Below are 13,622 nucleotides of genomic sequence, written 5' to 3'. Positions count from 1 at the left end.
ACACATGTGGAATAATTACCTCCTAATTCTGTTCTTGGGAGTACTAACACTTAGTGCAGATGTGTAATACTGCCGTCTCCTAACCATGGCTAAGTGATTGGGAACACCCTCAGGCTTCCATAACTTTTGTAACTTCTCCTGCTTGATTCCCCCCCCTCTCTTTTCTGATTAATGCTAATTATAAATCTTGGTTTAAACCAGAATTCAGATCCATAGCTAGAATTGAGTTTTAAACTCAAGCCCTTTTCAGACATAAGAACTTAGTCAGAGCATTGGTCCACCTAGCTCAGTATTGTCTATACAGACTGGCAGCAGATTCTCCAAGGTTGCAGGCAGGAGTCTCTCCCAGCCCTACCTGCAGATGCCAGGGAGGGAACTTGGAACCTTCTGCATGCAAGCATGTTGAGGAGAGCTGCTCTGGGAGGAGGAGAACTCGTCTTGTGGTAGCAAGCATGACTTGTCCCCTTAATTAAGCAGGGTCTGCCCTGGTTGCATATGAATGGGAGAATAGAAGTGTGAGCACAGTAAGGTGTTCGCTTCAGGGGATGGAGCCACTCTGGGAAGAGCAGAAGGTTCCAAGTTCCCTCCCTGGCATCTCCAAGACAGGGTTGAGAGAGATTCCTGCCGGCAGCCTTGGAGAAGCCGCTGCCAGTCTGTGGAGACAATATTGAGGTAGATGGACCAGTGGTCTGACTTAGTGAGAAGATTCTCATGATCCACCAAAAGTGGGCTAAGGGAGCCTAGCGTTCTTTTGGTGGATCGTGTGCTGCCACGGGAGCTGTGCGGCTCCCAGCAACAAACCCTCTTAATTCCCCCTCCCCTTAGACGAGCTTAGCGGAGCAAGAGCTCCGCTAACCACGTCTGTTTGATCCGTGTGTTGCCGCAGTGTGGCTCTGCGCCGCAGCAATACATGAGGAGACTCCCACCGGAAGGCTGAAACAAGCCTTCTGGCCCTAGGGGTATCTCCAGGATGCCCCTCATGTTCGTGCAGGGCATCCTGGAACTTCCAGGGGCCGCACGGCCCCTGACCCCCACAGCCCCCACTGGCTCCGTGACGTAGCCAGCAGTTGTGTGGGCGGCCGATCCAGCCGCCCTGGGCTGTCTGGGGATCGTCTGTGGGGGGAGCGGGCTAAGCGAGTGTCTCACGGATCATGAGACTTGCCTCAGTATATGGCAGCTTCCTATGTTACTAATCTCCAGACTTAACTACTGCAGTGCGCTCTATGTGAGGCTGCCTTTGTACATAGTCTGGAAATTACAGTTGGTATGTTAGCCTGTATTAGCTTTGTTACATTAGCTTTGATTTGGCAAAGAACTGCATCTTCAGGTAGGTTAATACTACACTTGTGCTTTCTAATATGGGGTAGAGGCACTTACCTTTCTGGTTGCAGATACAGGTTGAGTATCCCTTATCTGGACTGCTTGGGACCAGAAATGTTCTGGATTTTGGATTTTTCTGGATTTTGGAATATTTCCATAATGAGATATCTTGGGCAGGGGAGTGGAGGAGGAGGGCTTTCGCTTTTCCCTCTAGTGCCAAAGCGAGAACTAGGGATGGGCCCGGACCGGTCCGGAGGCCATTTAAAAAGCCTCCAGACCGGTCCGGACTGGTCCGGACCTGGGCGGTCCGGTTCAGCTGGGGGGGTACCTTTAAGAGCGGCGGGAGGGTTTACTTACCCCTCCCGCCGCTTTCCTGCTTGCCGCCGTAATCTTTAGATTAATTGGGGCGGCAGGACACCAGCCGCCCCCGCCCCCCCCCGCGACTGGATTAGGGGCCAAATCGACCCAAACTACTGCTGCGGCCGCTGCCGCCAACCACCCCTCAACCGCCCACCACAAGGCCTGATTTCGGGCCAAGGTAGCCAGTGGCTACTAGACTGGATTAGGGGCCAAATCGGCCCAAACTACAGCCGCTGCCGCCGCCCGCCCGCCCTCCCAGCCGCCCAAGTCCTCACCGCAAGAAGGCCCACGTCAGTCAGGCCGATCAGGGCCCCACAATTCGAAAAGGAGAGGAGCTCGCAAACAGAGCTCCTCTCTCTGCAAAGTCTCGGCCCGAACTGGGGCTTTGGGCGCAAAGTACGCCTGGGAGTTCCGGGCCGAGACTTTGCAGAGAGAGGAGCTCTGTTTGCGAGCTCCTCTCCTTTTCGAATTGTGGGGCCCTGATCGGCCCGACTGACGCGGGCTTTCTTGCGGTGAGGACTCAGGCGGGTGGGTGGGCGGTGGCAGCGGCAGCGGCAGCGGCGGCTGTAGTTTGGGTCGATTTGGCCCCTAATCCGGTCTAGTAGCCACTGGCTACCTTGGCCCAAAATCGGGCCTTGTGTTGGGCGGTTGGGTGCGTGGTTGGCGGTGGCGGCCGCAGCAGTAGTTTGGGCCGATTTGGCCCCTAATCCGGTCGCGGGGGGGGGCGGGGGCGGCTGGTGTCCTGCCACCCCAATTAATCTAAAGATTACGGCGGCAAGCAGGAAAGTGGCGGGAGGGTAAGTAAACCCTCCCGCCGCTCTTAAAGGTGCCCCCCACCCAGTGCCGGACCACAGTTGGCGGTTCCGTGCAGACCCCTAGCGAGAACATGAAAAAACATTCAAAAACTTCACAATAAAAACAGAGCCGCAACTAGAGAGAATTACAGACAAATTACAGCATGTTTAAAAGCAGCAAAATTGGGAATCTGCGAGCGAGTGAGGGGGGCTCTCTTTCTCTCCTCTTCCGCTTTTTAAAAGGTTTTAAATCATCTTTAGCGATCTCAGCAATTTTTGCCAGGGATACGGGCTCAGCATCTCCCCAAAGGAATATTTACATCCAACCAGTGGTGTCTCTTCGTGGCGGAAACTGAGAGGGGGGAGGGACCCGGGTGGGAGGCGGCGGAGGCGGGGGTGCGCTTGCAATTGCAAAGGTGGCCTGCTTTTGCTCGCCCGCGTGTTCTGCTTGTGGATCGGGCACACACGAGGAGAGGAAGGTAGGTAGCTGCGCCTTCAGCCAACTTGGTTTCCCTTTTGCTAGTGAGCTGTGCGTGGGTGAGAGCGATTATTACAGCAGTCGTCAGGGCTTTTAAAAAAAATAAACGAAAAATAAACGTTTGTAGCTCGCTGCCTGATGTCTTCTGGCATAAACAAGGTCCATCAGGCTGGGACTTGCAATGGTTCTTCTAAAGCTACTAGTTATTGTAGTTCATCGGGGGAAGGCGATCAGGAAATGCATATGAAAATGTGTAAGAAGATCGCCCAGCTCACCAAGGTAATAAATAAGTTTTGTTTTTTGTTTTGCTATGGCGTATGCCATGGTGGTTTCTGGAATTCAGAGCATTTCGGATGTCCGGATAAGGGATACTCAACCTGTATAGTTATCTGCATAACTTTCACACATGTAGTTATCGCAGATATTCAATCTTGAATTTCCTTTCACTTTGAGGTCCAGAGTCAAGTTTCCATAGGCAGGCTGAAAAGGAAGAGGTACTTCCTTTTCATTTCTTTACTTGTAACTCTTCGAGACGAATTGATCCATTCCGTTTGGTTAAAAGGAGGAACAGTGAAATAGTATGCCTTTCATGAAGTTTCATTGTCCAGCCCCATTGGCTATAATCTCTTGCCTCTCATTTTGTTGCTATGTTAATGAAAAGAGCAGCATTGATCCCTTTGCCAGATACAATACTTCTTCTTATTTTGTTGGAAGGGATCATAATTCAGTAGCAGAGCACATATTGTGCATTTGCAATCCCAAGCATCCCCAGATTGCTGGCTCCAATCCTCAGCATCTCCTGTTTAAAACAACCCAGGGTATGTTAATGAAACTGCCTCAAGGGTGATTGGCCTGCAGCCCCTAGTTTGGGTGAATGTGGGGAATTTAGCTCAAAAGGGGAGACAGTTCCAATCAGCCTTAATTTGTGTGAGCGTATGAACTCAAGAAAATCAGCTTGAGAGAGAGGTTTTAATTAAAACAAAAAGGAGTTTATTAAAACTAAAATCAGACTAAATTACTGTGTGGCCCTAGTTTAAAGGCACTACAAATATGCTAAGAAACAGATTATTGTAAGGCACATTTAGCTTAAAAGTTACAAATTATGTGTAAATTCCCAGGCGGGCTAGAGAGGTACTTTAAGATAGAGGGGCGAGATTTCAGAAATAAGAGAAAGGGATAGATTCAGCCCTGAAGGAGCCAAGCAAGAAGCTATACTGAAGAGGAACACCAAGGTGGTCTTCTGGAGTCTCTTGTTGCAGTCTTCTGGGGTCCAGAGTGAGAAGCACTAAGATGTTTCGCAGTGGGAGTCCCAGTGAGGAAGCACACTGTGTCATGGAATTGGGGATACTTATATCCCAAAACGTGCCTTGAGGGCACTTGCCTTTTGTCCTGTTCTGCTGAACAGAGGGGCCCAGACAACCTTTTTTTGGAATGCATTGTGTCTTAGTCCTTCCTGGGTAGGAATGTGTGTGAATCACCTATGGCATTCAAGGGTGATTGTGAGGACAATTGGAGCGTGCAAGTGAATTTAAAGAATATCCTGTGCCGGGAAGGACTTCCCAGTAATTCTATCAAGAGTTTCGATGGACGCCTCTTCAAAGTTACATCACCGACTCATCCCTATTGTAATGGAGGCTGCAGATAAGTATTCTAATGGAGGCTGCCTTATATGTCTTTTCTCCCTGGCCCAATGGCCAGGGAGGGGAGTTTAGATTTCATTCCAAGACTGAAATGATCTTAGATGCCAGACACTTGCAGTAGCTAGTCCTGTGAGTCTGCTTAGCTGGGCACCCCTCATAGAGAGTGTGAAGCTAATCCCTTTTCCAATTTGTGAGGCTTGTAGTCATATCTAGGGGCAACCAGTCCACTGCCAGCTAAGCGACTTGTCCCCATGTATAACATAGACTGGGAGCTCACATTGCCATACAGCTCCTGAGCATAGCAAATGTGCAATCTCCAAGCCTGGAGATGCAGTTGCAACCAGGGAGGCTTCTGGGAGTGGACAGAATAAGCTCAGCTGGTAACCGGTATCAGGGCTAGGAAAGAGCCCTGCCTGAGGCCGTTGAGAGCTTCTGCCAATCAAATTAGACAGTACTGGATTAGATGCACCAATGGCCTGAATCAATATAAAACTGCTTACAACATATGAACATATGAATCTGGTTGATATTGAGTCAGGCCATTAACTGCATCTCTTGTTGATAGGCTAAAGGAGAGAAGTGAGTGATCTTTATGTGGACTGATTTCATTTAGGAGGTAACTAGAGCCTCTTTTGAACCACCTGTATGGAGATACTTTGGTGTTTAACTTCAGGTCTCACCAGCTGCGCTCCACTGTTCAGTGAGCATATAAAGACATTAACATGAAGAGACACTGAAACAGGGGGCCTCTGCACACATTACATTCTTCAGTGTTCCCATGTATAACATAGTGTTCCTGTGAGATTTTTAGAATATTCCCCCCCCCCAAGGCAAATAGGTGTTTAAAAACCCGTCTGTCTTCAAATTTCTGATAGCTGAGGCATTCTTTTTCGGTTAAACATTTAGGCATGCTTCCCTCTTGCATCTACAAAAGGTTTGTTTTTAGTGTGTGCAAGAATGACTCACCTCAGAGGATCCCCGCTGCTGTGTGTTTATGTGTGCGCTTCTCCTCTGGCCTGGGCACTTCTCCTGATTTAGAAGGAACAAGCCCAGGGCCAGGGCTGTGACTTGTGCCGAGAAGCAACAGGCAGCCACTTTAGAAACTGGGCAGTTCTGCTGCTTTTCTATATTAAGAGTAAGTGGATGCTGTGACCACACCTGATAATGAGATGGGGCTGAATCATCTGGCCCCAGCAGAGGCTGACTGAAAGGAGGCCAGACCAGAGCATGGTACCATACAGAGACACAGCAGGTGGCAGGCTCAATATCAGGGGTTGACACAGGGTCGTCAGACAGCCGACCACCAACTGGAGGGGAACATAGGAGGCTGCCATATACTGAGTCAGACCACTGGTCCATCTAGCTCAGTATTGTCTACACAGACTAGCAGCAGCTTCACCAAGGTTGCAGGCAGGAAACTCTCTCAGCCCTATCTTGGAGAAGCCAGGGAGGGAACTTGGAACCTAGATGCTCTTCTCAGAGCAGCTCCATCCCCTGAAGGGCATTTCTTACAGTGCTCACACAACAAGTCTCCCCTTCTTCTTCTTCTTCTTCTTCTTCTTCTTCTTCTTCTTATTATTATTATTATTATTATTATTATTATTATTATTATTACATTTATATCCCGCTCTTCCTCCAAGGATCCCAGAGCGGCTCTTTTGAGCTCACATGGGGCTGAAGGGAGCATGAGAAAATTGTGCTCTGCCCTCTGCCGTGGAGCTGACATGATGGAGACAGCATAAGGCTGAGAAGAAGAGGGGAGTTGCTCCCCCATCCCTGACACCCTTGTGTCCCCCAAATCCACAAAATGTGTAACCATTGTTGGCAGGCAGTCTCGTGCTCACAGTTGCTCTTGCTTATTAAAATATATTTGTCCTGGCATATTAATTTGATTTGTTGTGGCACATTCTCGTGGCAAGCTTGTGTGCCCTAGACCATTGAAAAAGGTACACTCATCAGAGAGCTTGGACAGCGGCCCTCTGAGTGTGGATTTGCTGGCAAACCCATGTTTATTGCTGTGTAGCAGGTGAAATGACTCTAAGAGGAAGGAGATAGGAAGGGTACAGTCTATTAGTGTAGCTATTTTTGATCAAAGAAAAGGCAACCCTCTTAACATTTGTGGAGCGATTTCACACTGTGACATTTGAAAACTGGCATTCTCCTTTGCAAGGAAATCCAGTAAAGAGAGCATACCTTTGTGTCTCCCAGGCTGCTCATACAGAATAATGCAGCAGTTGGCTTATAAAACTAAGACCTTAAACCTCGCTTACACAAGCAAAGGGGAAATGAGGTAGTAAAAAGGTTAGGCATATCCTGGGATGAACATTTACATTGTTTTCTGTCTTACGAAGGCTGTGTAATGCTCTCACAATTCACTGGAGTGAACATGCCATTGGAAACAGTAAAAATAAAATAAAAATCCTGTGTTTTCAAGTTGGCAGGTGGGATTTTTTTTTCTTTGTAAGTTAATACAAAGGTTGTTTAGTTAATAAATGACAACAGGCGTATGAGGGAGGGCCCAGCTGCTTTTGAGCTCTTACTATGAACTTTTATGAGCTGTGTACATTCTGTGCTTAAAGAACACCTACATAATGTGCCCGGAAAGGTGAATACTGCAGGCTTGTATATTATGCAAGTGATACAGATTTGCCCACATTTAATGATTTGAATGATTTATTCTGTTGATGATTTATTCACGGGAACGTGTGCAGAATTATAGCCCTGAATTAAAGGTGATCTGGAGTGCAGCAACTTACAAAATTGCTAGCCAAGGGCACTCACAACTTGGATTTCCCCCTTGCATCCCACTTTTGGATTTCATCGCTTGACCCTAAATGTGAAACTTTATTTATTTATAAGATGACACCTTCTTGCACTATATTCGGTATGTCTGCAATATTGCCTGCCCCTTTGGTTTTGTACAGGAAGTCACGATTGTGGATCATAGTTAAATAGTAGTTATCATTTCATAAACTAGCAAGCACTGAAAGACCACAATCATGAATTAAAGTGTATGGGGGGCAGTGCGGGGGGGGGGGAGGTAGGCTGTTTTAATTGAATATTCTTATATATATAATAAAGATGGAAGATGCTTGCTTTGCAGTATCCAGTGCCAACAGACTGGTGATTCACTTGGAATACTCATCCATCCTATTAGGACCGAACTCATTACTGTCATCACAATAAATGAAATGTTCCTGTAAAAAACAACTTAGCTTAATTAGTTCCATAACTTCTAAGTAAGGGGTCCCTCCCCCTTGCTGGTTGGTTTTGCTCTGCAGTTGATGCCTTTGGCTTTTCTTCAAATGGTTCACTCTGTTGTTGTGTGCTTTTAGCAAGCTGAAAGGCTCCTTTCCCCCTCAGGAGCCTCATATAAGTTCAAGGAGGTGCTTTTAAAATATCAAATCCAGAGACCTAGCTTTAAAAAACAACACCTAATTAGAGTGGAACACAGCCACACACTTCAGAGCTTTACAAAAAACCTATTAAACTGCATTCTTCCTTTTACTGGGTTGGGCTGGATTGGCTGTGGTGATTGATGTGAAAAGCAATTAAAAAAATAAAATAACTACAGTTTGGTAACTATGTAAAGTACAGATATTATGCCCTTAGATGGTTTTTCTCCTCATATCTCCAGGAGAAAGCTACATAGAGTTCTCTTTTTTTAAAAAAATCACCAAAATGTCTGTAAGTGATAGAAGAATACAGGGAAATATGAGCAAAGCTCTCCCTTCATCATTCATGTTTATATGGGTTCCTAAGCTCATCTTATCAAGGTTGCTTCTAGAGGTTCTTCCTTTCCTACCTAGAAAATGCCATTCTGTCACTGCAATATCTTTAGCCAGGAGTGTCTGTAAGTTGGCCACCTCCCATCAGCCTGGCTAGGATGTTCAGGTGTCAAGTACATGGGACAGTGTGCAATCCTGTGGATGCTTCCTAGACAGTAAGCCCCAGTGAACTCAGTGCATAGGATCGTGCTGGCATGCATAGGATAGTGCTGGCAGTTCTGCTGCCAAAACTAAGTAGGTATATTCCTGTTTGGATGGGAGTCCACATAGGAGCTATATGTAAACCTTCCTGAGCTCTTTGGAGGAAGAATGGAATTTAAGTCTAATAAAATAAAGGAATGCCTGAATATCAAGTGTGAACCTGCCCTTGGATCCCTGCTTTCTGGGTCTTATGCGGTTACAGCCTTTGCCTACTTATTTCAAGGCAAGTTTTAAGCATTGCAAGTCAACCAGACAACAATAATTTGCCTCTGACAGCCTTCTGAGGAAGAATGGGGTGCTCCATGTTTTGGAAAACCTAACCCAGGCTGTCATGCCTATCTTTCTATGTTGGGCTCTGCCATATGAAAAACTGACTCTTTGTTTTGGAACTTAACTGACAGCATGAGTGAACTGACAGAATGATGAAGTTAATTGACAGCATGCACAGTAGTTCACAATATAATATTTTATTAATTTTATGACTTTTACATACCTTTCTGTGGTCTGTCAGTGTTCCCTCTTACAGGTGTTCCCAGATGCTGTTGACTACAACTCCCAGCATCCCCAGTTGCAATAGCCTTTGCTTGGGGATTATGTGAGTTGTAGTCAACAAAATCTGGGAATCCCTTTTAGAGGGAACACTGGTCTGTGTGGCCCTGTAGTTTTTGCAATCTCAGATTTGTTGTTTCGTTATTTTGAACTGTAGAGAGAGAAAAAACCACGCACGCACGCACGCACGCGCACACACACACACACACCCCTTTTATTCACATATTGTACTGGGTTCTTAGACACAGTTCCTGAGAGTTCTGTTTAGGTGTACATGCTGCAGCATGAACTTGAGGTGAAGAGTCACACTTGGTTCTAGATAAATCCAGAAGCACTCCATGAAGGCTGGTTAATGTTATTAAAAGAACAGAGACCGACTGGTGTTCTTTTTCTCTGTAATCAACTAATTCTGTCCTTGGAAGTGGTTGCAGCTAACGTGCCTTTGTACATTACAGAATTAAACTGGTTTGACTGTTGTGGCTTGCCCTGCTAACGAACAGTTGGATCTGCAGATCAGAGAGACCTACAGGAAAACATCCAGGAATCTCTGAGTGCTTAGCACTCTTGCACATTAAAGTAAAGTGTGCTGTCAAGTCGATTTTGACTCCTGGTGCCCACAGAGCCCTGTGGTTTTCTTTGGTAGAATACAGGGGTTTACCATTGCCTCCTCCCGCGAAGTATGAGATGATGCTTTTCAGCATCTTCCTATACTACTGCTGCCCGATATAGCACCAGCAAGGATTCGAAACGGCAACCTTCTGCTTGTTAGTCAAGCATTTCCCCACTGCACCACTTAAGATGAACTACCATCCCCATATTTAATGTAGCGGCCACATGAGAAAAGAGGTCTTAATACTTCACAGCAGCTCTTCTCTTGGTCAGGAAAATAGTGTTACTTTCCAAGACAGAATTGATAGTAGCAGGTGGTTAATGCTACCTTTGACCCTATATTATACAGGTGGCCCTCATTATTCACATTCCCAACGCCCACGGTTTCACGTATCCAGTTGGGCCATAGGAACCCAGTTTCTTTATCTGCAGTTTTAAAAATAGGCAAAGTTCTCCTGTTCACAGTTTCTAGTCTCCGGAAATGACTTCCAGTGTCATTTCTGGTCACCATTTTGCAGCAACTGGGTTATTTTGAAGATCTTTTGAAAAAATATTCTATTTTTTAAAAAGATCTCAAAAATTTGGAGGATTTTGCAGGCCTTTATGGAGAACTGGAGGCCTGGAGAGGTAGGTGCTATGCTTTATCTTCTCTATATATAATTCTCTAAGGCATACTAGTGGCTAATCCCTATGTGGCAGCTCTTGTGAGAGTTCACAATCAGAGGCATCTGATTGGGCAGTGGGGATTCCATATGCAGATAGGGAGAAGGAGCCTGTGGCACTATGGTGATACGGCAGTGGGGATTACATATGCAGATAGGGAGGAGCCTGTGATCAGCGTTATCTAATTTTTTTCATCTGTGTGCGGAATGAGTTTTGTTCTGGGTGGGAGTATCAAGGCAGTCTGTGCATAAATGCATTCAGAGTGGGGCCTTCCTGATTCAACCTGAGCGGAATCTAAAATTGACTAAGCGGACAACAAAATTTTTGAGTGCAGGCATGTGCACATGCCTTAGAGGGAATACTGCCTGTGATGGTTAAGGTCAGTTGGAATACAACTGTTACTGGTTGGAAGATGTTCTTGATTGTAGAGGAGAGGAATCTATATATATAAAAGGATAGCAGGCAGGGGTCTGCAAAAAGACGGGTCATGAGAGAGGAAGGAGCCCCTTCAGTAGAAGGAGGATGCCGTTGTGTGAATTAAATAAGGAAACAAGATGAACAAGATCTATTAACTCAGGGAGGGAAGGAGAGAGAGTACATGAAGGGAGGGGAAAGAAAGAATGGGGAAGAGTGAGTGAAGTAGAGACAAAGAGAGAAAAAGAAGGGAGGGGGAGAGAGAAAGAAGGAAGGGCGAGGGATGGGCCCAAGCCTGTCAGCAGTCTGAGGGGAATGAGTGGCCATGGCGGTGGCAACAGCAAGGAAGGGCCAAGTCAACCACTGCTTCTGTATGGGGCTACCAAGGCTATTGGCTGAGGGAGGCAGGCAAGGGATGGGCCCGGGACTGTCAGAGGCTTAAGAAGCCACGGTGGTGGCAGCGGCGAGGAAGGGCCTGGTCAACCGCTGCTGCTGCTCCTGTGGGGAGGAGCAGGAGCGGGGCTCGGATGAGGGTGGGGAGGTCTCTGGGGATAGGAGGCTGCAGCTTAACCAATAGGCATCAGCAAAGCTGCAGCCACGACCAAGAGGGGTGATGGAGTAAAGGGATGGAGGAGTGACCAAGAGGGGTGAGAGGGATGGAAGCAACGGAATGGAGGAGGAGGAGCTGGAGTGCAGCTCAGGTGAGGGTGGGGAGATCTGAGATGAGGGAGGCTGTGGCAGGGGGTGAGGAGAGCAATCAAGAACTAGCACACAGATGCTCTGCACGGGTTAAGCCAGTTTGCTTTATTTCTGCTTTTTGGGTCTTTTTTAAGCTCAGGGAACCTCAGGCACCCCCCCCCCCATTCCCACTGACACAAGGTTTTGTTATTTGTGGTTTCCATAGTCACTCCTGTAGGTGAAAACGGAGCCCCTGAGAATAGCAAGGGCCACCTGTATATGCTTTAAGAAAGAAACACCGGGATACCTAGATTCTGTGCCAAGAAAACTATAATTCAGCAGCTTGTATAAAATATGCACATAAGGTCTGTTTAGCCTCCCTCACTTCCTCGGATATTGGTATTTCAGCAGGTGTTTCCCACATAATTTTCAGGCTTGCTTTCATAAAGGCCAGAGTCATGTTTAAAAACAATCATGCAGAGTCAATGTATGTAATGCACACACAGTGTTGAATTCCACTATTAAGTGCCAAATTCTGTGATTGTGAGTAGGGATGTGCACAGAACCGGCGGGGACCAGTTTGACAGTGGGGGCAGGGATGCCTTTAAGGGTGGGGAACGACACATTCCCTCACCTGCTGCATTTCCTCCGGCCACCCCATTTCCCCCGCCGGTGCACGATTTCCAGAAAGCCTGTCAGAGCGGCAGGGTATCTCCCTGCTGCTCCATTGCCCCGTTTACCGGATATACCCAGAAGTACTAGATGTGCCTGCATGCATCCAGTGCACACATGCCTAGTACTTCTGGGTATATCTGGTAAATGGGGCAACGGAAATTGGAAATTGTGCACTGGTGTGGGAAATGCGGCGGGGGGCGGTGGGATTGCATCCTCCCCTGTCCTTAAAGGAGGACACACCCATCCACCCCCGTCATCAAACTTTAGAGCCGGCCAGGGTTTGAACCTGTTCGGAGGCCCGTAAAAGGGCCTCTGAACAGGCTTGTGCACATCCCTAATTGTGAGACAGAATTACATTGCCTTTTTTTAAAAAAAGAATTTTATTATCATATCACTTCTAGGCATGAAAATAGGCCTTCTAGGCCTCATGAGAGTTACTCATACGACTAAAATACTGTGAAATATACAGCCACTACTTAAAGCAGATCCTTAAAACACAACTTGTAAAACAACCTTCTCATGAAATAGTGCTCACTGCCATGGTGTGATACACACAACTCTGCCCATGTGGTTTTGCACATGAGATAGCAAATGCTATCATTTCTTCATTTGTCCTGCTTCATACAGACTGCTGATTTTTTAGTTGTAACTGGTGTTCAAATCGTTGCTAGGTCTCCAACTGCTTAATAGCATAACTCAAGACAATAGAATTGTGTGCACCAGACTGGTAATCTCATTTGACAAGTCTCACCTCCATTGAACTGCAGAACAAGTATCTACAACTTAGTGGGTTTGTAAGGCTTTGAAAGGTTGTGGGTGCACCTCTGGGCTCCAGCCCAACGGCTGCAAAATCTGCCTGGGACTATTGGCAGGTTAACAAGGAAGAAGGCCATATCCAATAACATGGCTGTCATTATGATAATCTCTCAAATGCATCAAGATTATCATTTGAGGCAACATGACTGAGCTTGACATATCATAATATACAGAGATTCCACAATCAGATATAATCCTTGGTACTTTAATAGTACCCAGAGGTGGCATTTTTCCTCTTGTCAACAGTGTAACACTGGCAAGAACAGCACTAGTAGCAATTAAACATAGTTTGGGCTTGCTGAAATTATCAGAGAGGTTGTTGGAGGTTGTTTCTGTTGTAACTGAACCAGGGTAGTTATCTTGAGTCAAAAGCCACTGGCCAACATCCAGACTAACAAAGTGCTAGTACTGTGAATGCACAGCGTGCACTACAGGGAAAGGCACTTCCCCCCCAATCTCCCCCTCCCTCTTAAGCCCCCTCTAAAATATATCCCTGAGAGTTGCACAGCCTTTAGGGACATATTTTTAGGTGGCAGTACAATTGGCTTTAGAGGGAAAGGAAGATAAAAATTGTCCCTCCCATATAGCATGTGCTACATGTTAACTGAACCAACATTTTGCTAGTCTGGATGTTGGC

The 13,622-nt window shown here is 46.6% G+C and overlaps 1 protein-coding gene across 5 annotated transcripts in view; it reads left to right on the top strand.

Moving 5' to 3' along the window:
• The window catches only part of MOB3B (MOB kinase activator 3B), a 193,305-nt gene that overhangs the window by 47,353 nt on the left and 132,330 nt on the right, over positions 1-13,622 (top strand). The window contains exon 1 of one of the 5 annotated variants that reach the window (XM_053296815.1): positions 10,761-10,781. The exons of the other annotated variants lie outside the window; for them this stretch is intronic. The gene's annotated coding sequence lies outside the window, so the exon portion shown is untranslated. Of the gene's footprint in view, positions 1-10,760; positions 10,782-13,622 lie in introns of those variants that run through there. 5 annotated transcript variants of the gene reach the window in all.

Source organism: Hemicordylus capensis, chromosome 2 (genome assembly GCF_027244095.1).
Source record: "Hemicordylus capensis ecotype Gifberg chromosome 2, rHemCap1.1.pri, whole genome shotgun sequence".
Taxonomy (NCBI): domain Eukaryota; kingdom Metazoa; phylum Chordata; class Lepidosauria; order Squamata; family Cordylidae; genus Hemicordylus; species Hemicordylus capensis.
This window is presented reverse-complemented; position numbering and strand designations above follow the sequence as displayed.